Raw genomic sequence first — 13,265 nt, forward strand, 5'->3', positions numbered from 1 at the left:
AAGGACTATGGATTAAAGCATTTAATGTCAAAGGCCATTCTAAGCTGAATGTGCCTGCTCTCATCAGATTGCAGAAGTTACACAGCTTAAGGCCTCGCTAGTACCAGTGTGGGAGACTGTCTGGGAATCCGTGGTGCAGTTGACTTCTTATTATGTCGTTTAGATTTTGTTTCACAATCGATTAAAAAGGACTATGGATTAAAGCATTTAACGTCAATGGCCATTCTAAGCTGAATGTGCCTGCTCTCGTCAGATCGCAGAAGTTACACAGCTTAAGCACTCGCTAGTACCAGTGTGGGAGACTGTCTGGGAATCCGTGGTGCGGTTGACTTTTTATTATGTCGTTTAGATTTTGTTTCACAAATGATTAAAAAGGACTATGGATTAAAGCATTTAATGTCAATGGCCATACTAAGCTGAATGTGCCTGCTCTCGTTAGATCGCAGAAGTTACACAGCTTAACGCCTCGCTAGTACCAGTGTGGGTGACTGTCTGGGAATCCGTGGTGCGGTTGACTTTTTATTATGTCGTTTAGATTTTGTTTCACAATAGATTAAATAGGACTATGGATTAACCCCTTAAGGACGCAGCCTAGTTTGGGCCTTAAGGCTCAGAGCCCATTTTTCAAATCTGACATATTTCACTTTATGTGGTAATAACGTCGGAATGCTTAAACCTATCCAAGCGATTCTGAGATTGTTTTCTCGTGACACTTTGGGCTTCATGTTCGTGGTAAAATTTGGTCGATATATTCAGTCTTTATTTGTGAAAAATTGCAAAATTTAGAGAAAATTTACAAAAAATAGCATTTTTCAGAATTTAAATGCATCTGCTTGAAAAACAGACGGTTATACCACCCAAAATAGTTACTAGTTCACATTTCCCATATGTCTACTTTTGATTGGCATCGTTTTTTGAACATTCTTTTATTTTTCTTGGACGTTACAAGGCTTAGAACATAAACAGCAATTTCTCATATTCTTAAGAAAATTTCAAAAGCCTTTTTTTGAAGGTGCCAGTTCAGTTCTGAAGTGGATTTGAGGGGACTATGTGTTAGAAACCCCCATAAAACACCCCATTTTAAAAACTAGACCCCTCAAAGTATTCAAAACAGCATATAGAAAGTTTTTTAACCCTTCAGGCATTTCACAGGAATTAAAGCAAAGTGGAAATTAAATTTGCAAATTTCATTTTTTCTGCTGAATTTCAATTTTATTCAATTTTTTTTTAGTAACAGAGAAGGTTTTACCAGAGAAACACTACTAAATATGTATTGTCCAGATTCTGCAGTTTTTAGAAATGTCCCACATGTGGCCCTACTGCGCTCGTGGACTAAAACACAAGCCCTAGAAGCAAAGAAGCACCTAGTGCATTTTGAGGCCTCTTTTTTATTAGAATATATTTTAGGCAGCATGCCAGGTTTGAAGAGGCGTTGAGGTATCAAAACAATGGAAACCCACCAGAAGTGACCCCATTTTGGAAATTACACCCCTCAAGGAATTCATTTATGGTTTTTGTTATCATTTTGACCGCACAGTTTTTTCACAGCACCTATTTGAATTGGGCTGTGAAATGAAAAAAATGATATTTTTTCCAATAAAATGTCATTTTTGATCAAATTTTCTTATTTTCACAGGGAACAACATACCCCATTTTGTTGCCCAATTTGTCCTTAGTGCGGCAATACCCCATTTGTGGTGATAAACTGCCCTTTGGGCCCATGGGAGGGCTCAGAAGGAAAGGAGCGCTATGTGTTTGTTGGAGTCCAGATTTTGCTGGATTGGTTTTCGGGTGCCATGTCGCATTTGCAGAGCCCCAGAGGTATCAAAGCAATGGAAACCCACCAGAAGTGACCCCATTTTGGAAACTACACCCCTCAAGGAATTCATTTATGGTTTTTGTTATCATTTTGACCGCACAGGTTTTTCACAGCACCTATTTGAATTGGGCTGTGAAATGAAAAAAATTATATTTTTTCCAATAAGATGTCATTTTTGATCAAAATTTCTTATTTTCACAGGGAACAACATACCCCATTTTGTTGCCCAATTTGTCCTTAGTGCGGCAATACCCCATTTGTGGTGATAAACTGCCGTTTGGGCCCATGGGAGGGCTCAGACGGAAAGGAGCGCTATGTGTTTGTTGGAGTCCAGATTTTGCTGGATTGGTTTTCGGGTGCCATGTTGCATTTGCAGAGCCCCAGAGGTATCAAAGCAATGGAAACCCACCAGAAGTGACCCCATTTTGGAAACTACACCCCTCAAGGAATTCATTTATGGTTTTTGTTATCATTTTGACCGCACAGTTTTTTCACAGCACCTATTTGAATTGGGCTGTGAAATGAAAAAAATGATATTTTTTCCAATAAGATGTCATTTTTGATCAAAATTTCTTATTTTCACAAGGAACAACATACCCCATTTTGTTGCCCAATTTGTCCTTAGTGCGGCAATACCCCATTTGTGGTGATAAACTGCCCTTTGGGCCCATGGGAGGGCTCAGAAGGAAAGGACCACCATTTGGCCTACTGGAGCTTTTCTGGTGCTAAGTCATGTGTGCAGAAGCCCCTGAGGTACCAGTACAGTTGAAACCCCCGAGAAGTGACCCCATTTTAAAAACTACACCCCTTAAGACATTCATCTAGAGGTGTAGTGAGCATTTTGACCCCACAGGTACTGTGTAAAAGATAATGCGCAGCAGATGGTGCAGTGTGAGATTTGCAATTTTATATATGTATATGCCATTTCAGTGTCCAATATAGTGTGCCCAGCATGCGCCACCGGAGATATACACCCCTTAAATTGTAATGTGGGTTCTCCTGGGTACGACAATACCCTACATGTGGCTGTTATCAGCTGCCTGGGCATACGGCAGGGCTCAGAAGGGAAAGATGAGGGGGGTAAGCTGTGCGGAGTGCATCAGGGTAAATTGAAAATCAAGGGATGTATGATACATTTTAAAACAATCTTTTATACAGAGCCCTGGTTTTTCGGGACACGTGTCACATTGGTATATTGTGTTCTTCCTTATCCCCCTCTTATAGCAGACTCTGCACCTCTTTTGACTCTTTCCCTTTCCACCGGTTTGGGGACCTTCTCCTGGAAAGTGTTGCCCTGGTACGATGCGCCCCCCCTTCCTGGTCCCTAAAGATTAGATCTTGAAATTCCAGGAAAGTTCCCCTCTGGCCTGCACATCGACGTAGCACATACGCATTGTACAAAGCCATCTGTATGATGTGCCCGGCCAGCTTCTTATACCTCACCGCATGGCGCTGTAGGGCTTCAGGACTTGATTTGACAAGTCCATCCCTCCCATGTACCTATTGTAGTCCAGGATGCAGTCTGGTTTGGGGGTGGCCTTTCCTTCATATATCCTAAACCTGTAGGTATACCCTGATGCACTCTCGCAGCTTATACATCTTCACGCCATACCTTGCCCTCTTACCTGGCAGGTACTGGCGGAATTGAACCCTCCCTTTAAAATGTACCAGGGACTCATCAATAGAAAAACACTTCTCGGGGGTGTATGCTTGGGAAAACCGGGCACTGGAACGGTCTAATAGGGGTCTCCGTTTATACAAACGGTCAAAACTGGGGTCATCTCGGAGTGGGCACGGCTCATTATCAGTATAATGTAAGAAGCGAAGTATTGCCTCATTTATTTATTTTTTTAGGTTCCAGTTCATTTCTGAAGTTGCTTTGAGGGGCCCATATATTAGAAACCCCTATCAAACACCCCATTTTAGAAACTAGACCCCTCAAAGTATTCACAACAGCATTTAGAAAGTTTATGAACCCTTTAGGTGTTTCACAGAAATTTAGAGCAAAGTAGAGGTGACATTTACTCTTTTTATACCATTTTTTTTATAACACAAAAGGATTTATCAGAGAAACGCAACTCAATACTTATTGCCCAGATTCTGCAGTTTAGAGAAATATCCCACATGTGGCCCTCGGGCGGTAATGGACTGAAGCACCGGCCTCCGAAGCAAAGGAGCACCTAGCGGATTTTGAGCCCTCGTTTTTATTAGGCACCATGTCCGGTTTGAAGAGGTCTTGTGGTGCCAAAACATTGGAAACCCCCCAAAAGTGACCCCAATTTGGAAACTAGACCCCTTGAGGAATCCATTGTAGTTTTCATGGGGTGCATGCGGCTTTTTGATCAGTTTTTATTCCATTTTTAGGTGGCGTGGTGCCTAAAAAACAGCAATTGTACTATTGTTTTTGTATACTTTTTTTTTTACAGCGTTCACCGTGCGCTATAAATGATATATTAACTTTATTCTGCGGGGCGATACGATCACGGCGATACCAGATGTTTATAGTTTTTTTTATGTCCTATGGCGTTTGCACAATAAAGTACGTTTTGTAAACAATCATTCACTTTTTGTGTTACTTTATTCTAAGAGCCATAACGTTTTTATTTTTCAATCAATAAAGCCGTGCGAGGACTTATTTTTTGCGTAACGAACTGTATTTTCCATCAGTACCATTTTTCGGTACATGCGACTTTTTGATCTCTTTTTATTCCATTTTTTGGGAGGTGAAGTGACCAAACAATTGTGATTGTGGTACGGTTTATTAATATTTTTTTTTACGGCGTTCACCGTGCGGGATAAATAACAAAATATTTTTGTAGTTCAGGCCGTTACGGACGCGGCAATACCAATTATGTATAGTTTATTTGTTTGTTTATATATTTTTATTAATAATAAAGGCCTGATAAGGGAAAAAGTGGGACTTTTACTTTTATTACTTTTAAAACTTTTATTTTCTTATTTTTACACATCTTTTTTTAACTTTTTTTTTACTTTATTACTTTGTCCCACTAGGGGACATGAGGGCAGGAGGCCCTGATCGCTATTCTAATACACTGCACTACATGCGTAGTGCAGTGTATTAGAACAGTCAGCTACTCACTGACAACAAGCATAGTGGGTCCTGACGTTGTCAGGACCCACTAGGCTTCCGTCTATGGCATAGCCGGACGCCATTGTTTGGTGTCCGGTTGCCATAGTCACCATCGCCGGCCGCTATCGCGTAGCAGGCCGGCGATGGCAGCTTAACCCCTAAAAAGCCGCGATCTCTATAGAACGCGGCTTTTAAGGGGTTAATCAGCGGGGACACAGCGATCGGTCCCCGCTGTAGGAGCTGTGACAGCTGCTGAACAAGACAGCAGCGTCACAGCTCCTGTATGTGTCGGGAGGACGGCCGAAACGGCCGTTACTCCCGAGACGTACTATTACGGCATGGAGCGCGAACGATACAGCTGCCATGACGTAATAGTACGTCAAGGAGCGGGAAGGGGTTAAAGCATTTAATGTCAATGGCCATTCTAAGCTGAATGTGCATTCTCTCGTTAGATCGCAGAAGTTAAACAGCTTAACGCCTCGCTAGTACCAGTGTGGGAGACTGTCTGGGAATCCGTGGTGCGGTTGACTTTTTATTATTTCGTTTAGATTTTGTTTCACAATAGATTAAATAGGACTATGGATTAAAACATTTAACGTCAATTGCCATTCTAAGCTGAATGTGCCTGCTCTCGTCAGATCGCAGAAGTTACACAGCTTAAGGCCTCGCTAGTACCAGTGTGGGAGACTGTCTGGGAATCCGTGGTGCGGTTGAATTTTTATTATGTCGTTTAGATTTTGTTTCACAATCGATTAAAAAGGACTATGGATTAAAGCATTTAATGTCAATGGCCATTCTAAGCTGAATGTCCCTGCTCTCGTCAGATCGCAGAAGTTACACAGCTAAAGGCCTCGCTAGTACCAGTGTGGGAGACTGTCTGGGAATCCGTGGTGCGGTTGACTTTTTATTATGTCGTTTAGATTTTGTTTCACAATCGATTAAAAAGGACTATGGATTAAAGCATTTAATGGCAATGGCCATTCTAAGCTGAATGTGCCTGCTCTTGTCAGAATCGCAGAAGTTACACAGCTTAAGGCCTCGCTAGTACCAGTGTGGGAGACTGTCTGGGAATCCGTGGTGCGGTTGACTTTTTATTATGTCGTTTAGATTTTGTTTCACAATAGATTAAAAAGGACTATGGATTAAAGCATTTAATGTCAATGGCCATTCTAAGCTGAATGTGCCTGCTCTTGTCAGATCGCAGAAGTTACACAGCTTAAGGCCTCGCTAGTACCAGTGTGGGAGACTGTCTGGGAATCCGTGGTGCGGTTGACTTTTTATTATGTTGTTTCGATTTTGTTTCACAGTAGATTAAATAGGACTATGGATTAAGGCTTTTAATGTCAATGGCCATTCTAAGCTGAATGTGCCTGCTCTCGTCAGAACGCAGAAGTTACACAGCTTAAGGCCTCGCTAGTACCAGTGTGGGAGACTGTCTGGGAATCCGTGGTGCCGTTGACTTTTTATTATGTTGTTTAGATTTTGTTTCACAATAGATTAAATAGGACTATGGATTAAGGCTTTTAATGTCAATGGCCATTCTAAGCTGAATGTGCCTGCTCTCGTCAGATCGCAGAAGTTACACAGCTTAAGGCCTCGCTAGTACCAGTGTGGGAGACTGTCTGGGAATCCGTGGTGCGGTTGACTTTTTATTATGTCGTTTAGATTTTGTTTCACAATCGATTAAAAAGGACTATGGATTAAAGCATTTAATGTCAATGGCCATTCTAAGCTGAATGTGCCTCCTCTCGTTAGATCGCAGAAGTTACACAGCTTAACGCCTCGCTAGTACCAGTGTGGGTGACTGTCTGGGAATCCGTGGTGCGGTTGACTTTTTATTATGTCGTTTAGATTTTGTTTCACAATAGATTAAATAGGACTATGGATTAAAACATTTAACGTCAATTGCCATTCTAAACTGAATGTGCCTGCTCTCGTCAGATCGCAGAAGTTACACAGCTTAAGGCCTCGCTAGTACCAGTGTGGGAGACTGTCTGGGAATCCGTGGTGCGGTTGAATTTTTATTATGTCGTTTAGATTTTGTTTCACAATCGATTAAAAAGGACTATGGATTAAAGCATTTAATGTCAATGGCCATTCTAAGCTGAATGTCCCTGTTCTCGTCAGATCGCAGAAGTTACACAGCTTAAGGCCTCCCTAGTACCAGTGTGGGAGACTGTCTGGGAATCCGTGGTGCGGTTGACTTTTCATTATGTCGTTTAGATTTTGTTTCACAATCGATTAAAAAGGACTATGGATTAAAGCATTTAATGTCAATGGCCATTCTAAGCTGAATGTGCCTGCTCTCGTCAGATCGCAGAAGTTACACAGCTTAAGGCCTCGCTAGTACCAGTGTGGGAGACTGTCTGGGAATCCGTGGTGCGGTTGCCTTTTTATTATGTAGTTTAGATTTTGTTTCACAATCGATTAAAAAGGACTATGGATTAAAGCATTTAATGTCAATGGCCATTCTAAGCTGAATGTGCCTGCTCTCGTCAGATCGCAGAAATTACACAGCTTAAGGCCTCGCTAGTACCAGTGTGGGAGACTGTCTGGGAATCCGTGGTGCGGTTGACTTTTTATTATGTCGTTTAGATTTTGTTTCACAATAGATTAAATAGGACTATGGATTAAAGCATTTAACGTCAATGGCCATTCTAAGCTGAATGTGCCTGCTCTCGTCAGAACGCAGAAGTTACACAGCTTAAGGCCTCGCTAGTACCATTGTGGGAGACTGTCTGGGAATCCGTGGTGCGGTTGACTTTTTATTATGTCGTTTAGATTTTGTTTCACAATCGATTAAAAAGGACTATGGATTAAAGCATTTAATGTTAATGGCCATTCTAAGCTGAATGTGCCTGCTCTCGTTAAATCGCAGAAATTACACAGCTTAACGCCTCCCTAGTACCAGTGTGGGAGACTGTCTGGGAATCCGTGGTGCGGTTGACTTTTTATTATGTCGTTTAGATTTTGTTTCACAATAGATTAAATAGGACTATGGATTAAATCATTTAACGTCAATGGCCATTCTAAGCTGAATGTGCCTGCTCTCGTCAGATCGCAGAAGTTACCCAGCTTAAGGCCTCGCTAGTACCAGTGTGGGAGACTGTCTCGGAATCCGTTGTGCGGTTGAATTTTTATTATGTCGTTTAGATTTTGTTTCACAATCGATTAAAAAGGACTATGGATTAAAGCATTTAATGTCAATGGCCATTCTAAGCTGAATGTCCCTGCTCTCGGCAGATCGCAGAAGTTACACAGCTTAAGGCCTCGCTAGTACCAGTGTGGGAGACTGTCTGGGAATCCGTGGTGCTGTTGACTTTTTATTATGTCGTTTAGATTTTGTTTCACAATCGATTAAAAAGGACTATGGATTAAAGCATATAATGTCAATGTCCATTCTAAGCTGAATGTGGCTGGTCTCGTCAGATCGCAGAAGTTACACAGCTTAAGGCCTCGCTAGTACCAGTGTGGGAGACTGTCTGGGAATCCGTGGTGCGGTTGACTTTTTATTATGTCGTTTAGATTTTGTTTCACAATCGATTAAAAAGGACTATGGATTAAAGCATTTAAAGTCAATGGCCATTCTAAGCTGAATGTGCCTGCTCTCGTTAGATCGCAGAAGTTACACAGCTTAACGCCTCGCTAGTACCAGTGTGGGAGACTGTCTGGGAATCCGTGGTGCGGTTGACTTTTTATTATGTCGTTTAGATTTTGTTTCACAATAGATTAAATAGGACTATGGATTAAAGCAGTTAACGTCAATGGCCATTCTAAGCTGAATGTGCCTGCTCTCGTCCGAACGCAGAAGTTACACAGCTTAAGGCCTCGCTGGTACCAGTGTGGGAGACTGTCTGGGAATGTGTGGTGCGGTTGACTTTTTATTATGTTGTTTAGATTTTGTTTCACAATATATTAAATAGGACTATGGATTAAGGCTTTTAATGTCAATGGCCATTCTAAGCTGAATGTGCCTGCTCTCGTCAGATCGCAGAAATTACACAGCTTAACGCCTCGCTAGTACCAGTGTGGGTGACTGTCTGGGAATCCGTGGTGCGGTTGACTTTTTATTATGTCGTTTAGATTTTGTTTCACAATAGATTAAATAGGACTATGGATTAAAGCATTTAACGTCAATGGCCATTCTAAGCTGAATCTGCCTGCTCTCGTCAGATTGCAGAAGTTACACAGCTTAAGGCCTCGCTAGTACCAGTGTGGGAGACTGTCTGGGAATCCGTGGAGTGGTTGAATTTTTATTATGTCGTTTAGATTTTGTTTCACAATCGATTAAAAAGGACTATGGATTAAAGCATTTAATGTCAATGGCCATTCTAAGCTGAATGTCCCTGCTCTCGTCAGATTGCAGAAGTTACACAGCTTAAGGCCTCGCTAGTACCAGTGTGGGAGACTGTCTGGGAATCCGTGGTGCGGTTGACTTTTTATTATGTCGTTTAGATTTTGTTTCACAATCGATTAAAAAGGACTATGGATTAAAGCATTTAATGTCAATGGCCATTCTAAGCTGAATGTGCCTGCTCTCGTTAGATCGCAGAAGTTAAACAGCTTAACGCCTCGGCTAGTACCAGTGTGGGAGACTGTCTGGGAATCCGTGGTGCGGTTAACTTTTTATTATGTCGTTTAGATTTTGTTTCACAATCGATTAAAAAGGACTATGGATTAAAACATTTAATGTCAATGGCCATTCTAAGCTGAATGTGCCTGCTCTCGTCAGAACGCAGAAGTTACATAGCTTAAGGCCTCACTAGTACCAGTGTGGAAGGCTGTCTGGGAGTCTGTGGTGCGGTTGACTTTTTATTATGTTGCTTAGATTTTGTTTCACAATAGATTAAATAGGACTATGGATTAAGGCTTTTAATGTCAATGGCCATTCTAAGCTGAATGTGCCTGCTCTCATCAGATCGCAGAAGTTACACAGCTTAAGGCCTCGCTAGTACCAGTGTGGGAGACTGTCTGGGAATCCGTGGTGCGGTTGACTTTTTATTATGTCGTTTAGATTTTGTTTCACAATCGATTAAAAAGGACTATGGATTAAAGCATTTAATGTCAATGGCCATTCTAAGCTGAATGTCCCTGCTCTCGTCAGATCGCAGAAGTTACACAGCTTAAGGCCTCGCTAGTACCAGAGTGGGAGACTGTCTGGGAATCCGTGGTGCGGTTGACTTTTTATTATGTCGTTTAGATTTTGTTTCACAATAGATTAAAAAGGACTATGGATTAAAGCATTTAATGTCAATGGCCATTCTAAGCTGAATGTGCCTGCTCTCGTCAGAACGCAGAAGTTACACAGCTTAAGGCCTCACTAGTACCAGTGTGGGAGACTGTCTGGGAATCCGTGGTGCGGTTGACTTTTTATTATGTCGTTTAGATTTTGTTTCACAATCGATTAAAAAGGACTATGGATTAAAGCATTTAATGTCAATGGCCATTCTAAGCTGAATGTGCCTGCTCTCGTTAGATCGCAGAAGTTACACAGCTTAACGCCTCGCTAGTACCAGTGTGGGTGACTGTCTGGAAATCCGTGGTGCGGTTGAGTTTTTATTATGTCGTTTAGATTTTGTTTCACAATAGATTAAATAGGACTATGGATTAATGCATTTAATGTAAATGGCCATTCTAAGCTGAATGTGCCTGCTCTCGTCAGAACGCAGAAGTTACACAGCTTAAGGCCTCGCTAGTACTAGTGTGGGAGACTGTCTGGGAATCCGTGGTACGGTTGACTTTTTATTATGTCGTTTAGATTTTGTTTCACAATCGAATAAAAAGGACTATGGATTAATGCATTTAATGTCAATGGCCATTCTAAGCTGAATGTGCCTGCTCTCGTCAGATCGCAGAAGTTACACAGCTTAAGGCCTCGCTAGTACTAGCGTGGGAGACTGTCTGGGAATCCGTGGTGCGGTTGACTTTTTATTATGTCGTTTAGATTTTGTTTCACAATCGATTAAAAAGGACTATGGATTAAAGCTTTTAATGTCAATGGCCATTCTAAGCTGAATGTGCCTGCTCTCGTCAGATCGCAGAAGTTACCCAGCTTAAGGCCTCGCTAGTACCAGTGTGGGAGACTGTCTCGGAATCCGTTGTGCGGTTGAATTTTTATTATGTCGTTTAGATTTTGTTTCACAATCGATTAAAAAGGACTATGGATTAAAGCATTTAATGTCAATGGCCATTCTAAGCTGAATGTGCCTGCTCTCGTCAGATCGCAGAAGTTACACAGCTTAAGGCCTCGCTAGTACCAGTGTGGGAGACTGTCTGGGAATCCGTGGTGCAGTTGACTTTTTATTATGTCGTTTAGATTTTGTTTCACAATCGATTAAAAAGGACTATGGATTAAAGCATTTAACGTCAATGGCCATTCTAAGCTGAATGTGCCTGCTCTCGTCAGAACGCAGAAGTTACATAGCTTAAGTCCTCGCTAGTACCAGGGTGGGAGACTGTCTGGGAATCCGTGGTGCGGTTGACTTTTTATTATGTTGTTTAGATTTTGTTTCACAATAGATTAAATAGGACTATGGATTAAGGCTTTTAATGTCAATGTCCATTCTAAGCTGAATGTGCCTGCTCTCGTCAGATCGCAGAAGTTACACACCTTAAGGCCTCGCTAGTACCAGTGTGGGAGACTGTCTGGGAATCCGTGGTGCGGTTGAGTTTTTATTATGTCGTTTAGATTTTGTTTCACAATCGATTAAAAAGGACTATGGATTAAAGCCTTTAATGTCAATGGCCATTCTAAGCTGAATGTCCCTGCTCTCGTCAGATCACAGAAGTTACACAGCTTAAGGCCTCGCTGGTACCAGTGTGGGAGACTGTCTGGGAATGCGTGGAGCGGTTGACTTTTTATTATGTTGTTTAGATTTTGTTTCATAATAGATTAAATAGGACTATGGATTAAGGCTTTTAATGTCAATGGCCATTCTAAGCTGAATGTGCCTGCTCTCGTCAGATCGCAGAAGTTACACAGCTTAAGGCCTCGCTAGTACCAGTGTGGGAGACTGTCTGGGAATCCGTGGTGCGGTTGACTTTTTATTATGTCGTTTAGATTTTGTTTCACAATCGATTAAAAAGGACTATGGATTAAAGCATCTAATGTCAATGGCCATTCTAAGCTGAATGTGCCTGCTCTCGTTAGAGCGCAGAAGTTACACAGCTTAACGCCTCGCTAGTACCAGTGTGGGTGACTGTCTGGGAATCCGTGGTGCGGTTGACTTTTTATTATGTCGTTTAGATTTTGTTTCACAATAGATTAAATAGGACTATGGATTAAAACATTTAACGTCAATTGCCATTCTAAGCTGAATGTGCCTGCTCTCGTCAGATCGCAGAATTTACACAGCTTAAGGCCTCGCTAGTACCAGTGTGGGAGACTGTCTGGGAATCCGTGGTGCGGTTGAATTTTTATTATGTCGTTTAGATTTTGTTTCACAATCGATTAAAAAGGACTATGGATTAAAGCATTTAATGTCAATGGCCATTCTAAGCTGAATGTCCCTGCTCTCGTCAGATCGCAGAAGTTACACAGCTTAAGGCCTCGCTAGTACCAGTGTGGGAGACTGTCTGGGAATCCGTGGTGCGGTTGCCTTTTTATTATGTCGTTTAGATTTTGTTTCACAATCGATTAAAAAGGACTATGGATTAAAGCATTTAATGTCAATGGCCATTCTAAGCTGAATGTGCCTGCTCTTGTCAGATCGCAGAAGTTACACAGCTTAAGGCCTCGCTAGTACCAGTGTGGGAGACTGTCTGGGAATCCGTGGTGCGGTTGACTTTTTATTATGTCGTTTAGATTTTGTTTCACAATAGATTAAAAAGGACTATGGATTAAAGCATTTAATGTCAATGGCCATTCTAAGCGGAATGTGCCTGCTCTTGTCAGATCGCAGAAGTTACACAGCTTAAGGCCTCGCTAGTACCAGTGTGGGAGACTGTCTGGGAATCCGTGGTGCGGTTGACTTTTTATTATGTTGTTTCGATTTTGTTTCACAGTAGATTAAATAGGACTATGGATTAAGGCTTTTAATGTCAATGGCCATTCTAAGCTGAATGTGCCTGCTCTCGTCAGAACGCAGAAGTTACACTGCTTAAGGCCTCGCTAGTACCAGTGTGGGAGACTGTCTGGGAATCCGTGGTGCGGTTGAATTTTTATTATGTCGTTTAGATTTTGTTTCACAATCGATTAAAAAGGACTATGGATTAAAGCATTTAATGTCAATGGCCATTCTAAACTGAATGTCCCTGCTCTCGTCAGATCGCAGAAGTTACACAGCTTAAGGCCTCGCTAGTACCAGTGTGGGAGACTGTCTGGGAATCCGTGGTGCGGTTGACTTTTTATTATGT

The 13,265-nt window shown here is 41.8% G+C and overlaps 35 pseudogenes; all 35 read left to right on the forward strand.

Annotated features, from left to right (window-relative positions):
* Positions 1-26: 26 nt before the first annotated feature.
* On the forward strand, positions 27-145 carry LOC142673609 (5S ribosomal RNA; annotated as a pseudogene).
* A 67-nt stretch (positions 146-212) lies between these two features.
* Positions 213-331, forward strand: LOC142674137 (5S ribosomal RNA; annotated as a pseudogene).
* A 67-nt stretch (positions 332-398) lies between these two features.
* LOC142673287 (5S ribosomal RNA) lies at positions 399-517 on the forward strand (annotated as a pseudogene).
* A 4,990-nt stretch (positions 518-5,507) lies between these two features.
* LOC142674585 (5S ribosomal RNA) lies at positions 5,508-5,626 on the forward strand (annotated as a pseudogene).
* Positions 5,627-5,693: 67 nt separating this feature from the next.
* On the forward strand, positions 5,694-5,812 carry LOC142674621 (5S ribosomal RNA; annotated as a pseudogene).
* A 254-nt stretch (positions 5,813-6,066) lies between these two features.
* On the forward strand, positions 6,067-6,185 carry LOC142673305 (5S ribosomal RNA; annotated as a pseudogene).
* A 67-nt stretch (positions 6,186-6,252) lies between these two features.
* On the forward strand, positions 6,253-6,371 carry LOC142674250 (5S ribosomal RNA; annotated as a pseudogene).
* Positions 6,372-6,438: 67 nt separating this feature from the next.
* Positions 6,439-6,557, forward strand: LOC142674064 (5S ribosomal RNA; annotated as a pseudogene).
* Positions 6,558-6,810: 253 nt separating this feature from the next.
* LOC142673530 (5S ribosomal RNA) lies at positions 6,811-6,929 on the forward strand (annotated as a pseudogene).
* Positions 6,930-6,996: 67 nt separating this feature from the next.
* Positions 6,997-7,115, forward strand: LOC142673658 (5S ribosomal RNA; annotated as a pseudogene).
* Positions 7,116-7,182: 67 nt separating this feature from the next.
* LOC142674571 (5S ribosomal RNA) lies at positions 7,183-7,301 on the forward strand (annotated as a pseudogene).
* Positions 7,302-7,368: 67 nt separating this feature from the next.
* On the forward strand, positions 7,369-7,487 carry LOC142673343 (5S ribosomal RNA; annotated as a pseudogene).
* Positions 7,488-7,554: 67 nt separating this feature from the next.
* On the forward strand, positions 7,555-7,673 carry LOC142673231 (5S ribosomal RNA; annotated as a pseudogene).
* Positions 7,674-8,112: 439 nt separating this feature from the next.
* Positions 8,113-8,231, forward strand: LOC142674479 (5S ribosomal RNA; annotated as a pseudogene).
* A 253-nt stretch (positions 8,232-8,484) lies between these two features.
* Positions 8,485-8,603, forward strand: LOC142673725 (5S ribosomal RNA; annotated as a pseudogene).
* Positions 8,604-8,670: 67 nt separating this feature from the next.
* Positions 8,671-8,789, forward strand: LOC142673242 (5S ribosomal RNA; annotated as a pseudogene).
* A 67-nt stretch (positions 8,790-8,856) lies between these two features.
* Positions 8,857-8,975, forward strand: LOC142673426 (5S ribosomal RNA; annotated as a pseudogene).
* Positions 8,976-9,228: 253 nt separating this feature from the next.
* On the forward strand, positions 9,229-9,347 carry LOC142673396 (5S ribosomal RNA; annotated as a pseudogene).
* A 67-nt stretch (positions 9,348-9,414) lies between these two features.
* LOC142674169 (5S ribosomal RNA) lies at positions 9,415-9,534 on the forward strand (annotated as a pseudogene).
* A 67-nt stretch (positions 9,535-9,601) lies between these two features.
* LOC142673927 (5S ribosomal RNA) lies at positions 9,602-9,720 on the forward strand (annotated as a pseudogene).
* A 67-nt stretch (positions 9,721-9,787) lies between these two features.
* LOC142674380 (5S ribosomal RNA) lies at positions 9,788-9,906 on the forward strand (annotated as a pseudogene).
* Positions 9,907-9,973: 67 nt separating this feature from the next.
* On the forward strand, positions 9,974-10,092 carry LOC142674316 (5S ribosomal RNA; annotated as a pseudogene).
* Positions 10,093-10,159: 67 nt separating this feature from the next.
* LOC142673306 (5S ribosomal RNA) lies at positions 10,160-10,278 on the forward strand (annotated as a pseudogene).
* Positions 10,279-10,531: 253 nt separating this feature from the next.
* On the forward strand, positions 10,532-10,650 carry LOC142673325 (5S ribosomal RNA; annotated as a pseudogene).
* Positions 10,651-10,717: 67 nt separating this feature from the next.
* On the forward strand, positions 10,718-10,836 carry LOC142674637 (5S ribosomal RNA; annotated as a pseudogene).
* A 253-nt stretch (positions 10,837-11,089) lies between these two features.
* On the forward strand, positions 11,090-11,208 carry LOC142674320 (5S ribosomal RNA; annotated as a pseudogene).
* Positions 11,209-11,275: 67 nt separating this feature from the next.
* LOC142674579 (5S ribosomal RNA) lies at positions 11,276-11,394 on the forward strand (annotated as a pseudogene).
* A 439-nt stretch (positions 11,395-11,833) lies between these two features.
* On the forward strand, positions 11,834-11,952 carry LOC142674076 (5S ribosomal RNA; annotated as a pseudogene).
* Positions 11,953-12,019: 67 nt separating this feature from the next.
* On the forward strand, positions 12,020-12,138 carry LOC142673848 (5S ribosomal RNA; annotated as a pseudogene).
* A 67-nt stretch (positions 12,139-12,205) lies between these two features.
* On the forward strand, positions 12,206-12,324 carry LOC142673418 (5S ribosomal RNA; annotated as a pseudogene).
* Positions 12,325-12,391: 67 nt separating this feature from the next.
* On the forward strand, positions 12,392-12,510 carry LOC142673267 (5S ribosomal RNA; annotated as a pseudogene).
* Positions 12,511-12,577: 67 nt separating this feature from the next.
* LOC142673308 (5S ribosomal RNA) lies at positions 12,578-12,696 on the forward strand (annotated as a pseudogene).
* A 67-nt stretch (positions 12,697-12,763) lies between these two features.
* Positions 12,764-12,882, forward strand: LOC142673822 (5S ribosomal RNA; annotated as a pseudogene).
* Positions 12,883-12,949: 67 nt separating this feature from the next.
* Positions 12,950-13,068, forward strand: LOC142673473 (5S ribosomal RNA; annotated as a pseudogene).
* Positions 13,069-13,135: 67 nt separating this feature from the next.
* LOC142673363 (5S ribosomal RNA) lies at positions 13,136-13,254 on the forward strand (annotated as a pseudogene).
* The last annotated feature ends 11 nt before the right edge of the window (positions 13,255-13,265 follow it).

The sequence above is a fragment of the Rhinoderma darwinii genome (genome assembly GCF_050947455.1).
Source record: "Rhinoderma darwinii isolate aRhiDar2 chromosome 1 unlocalized genomic scaffold, aRhiDar2.hap1 SUPER_1_unloc_5, whole genome shotgun sequence".
Lineage (NCBI taxonomy): Eukaryota > Metazoa > Chordata > Amphibia > Anura > Rhinodermatidae > Rhinoderma > Rhinoderma darwinii.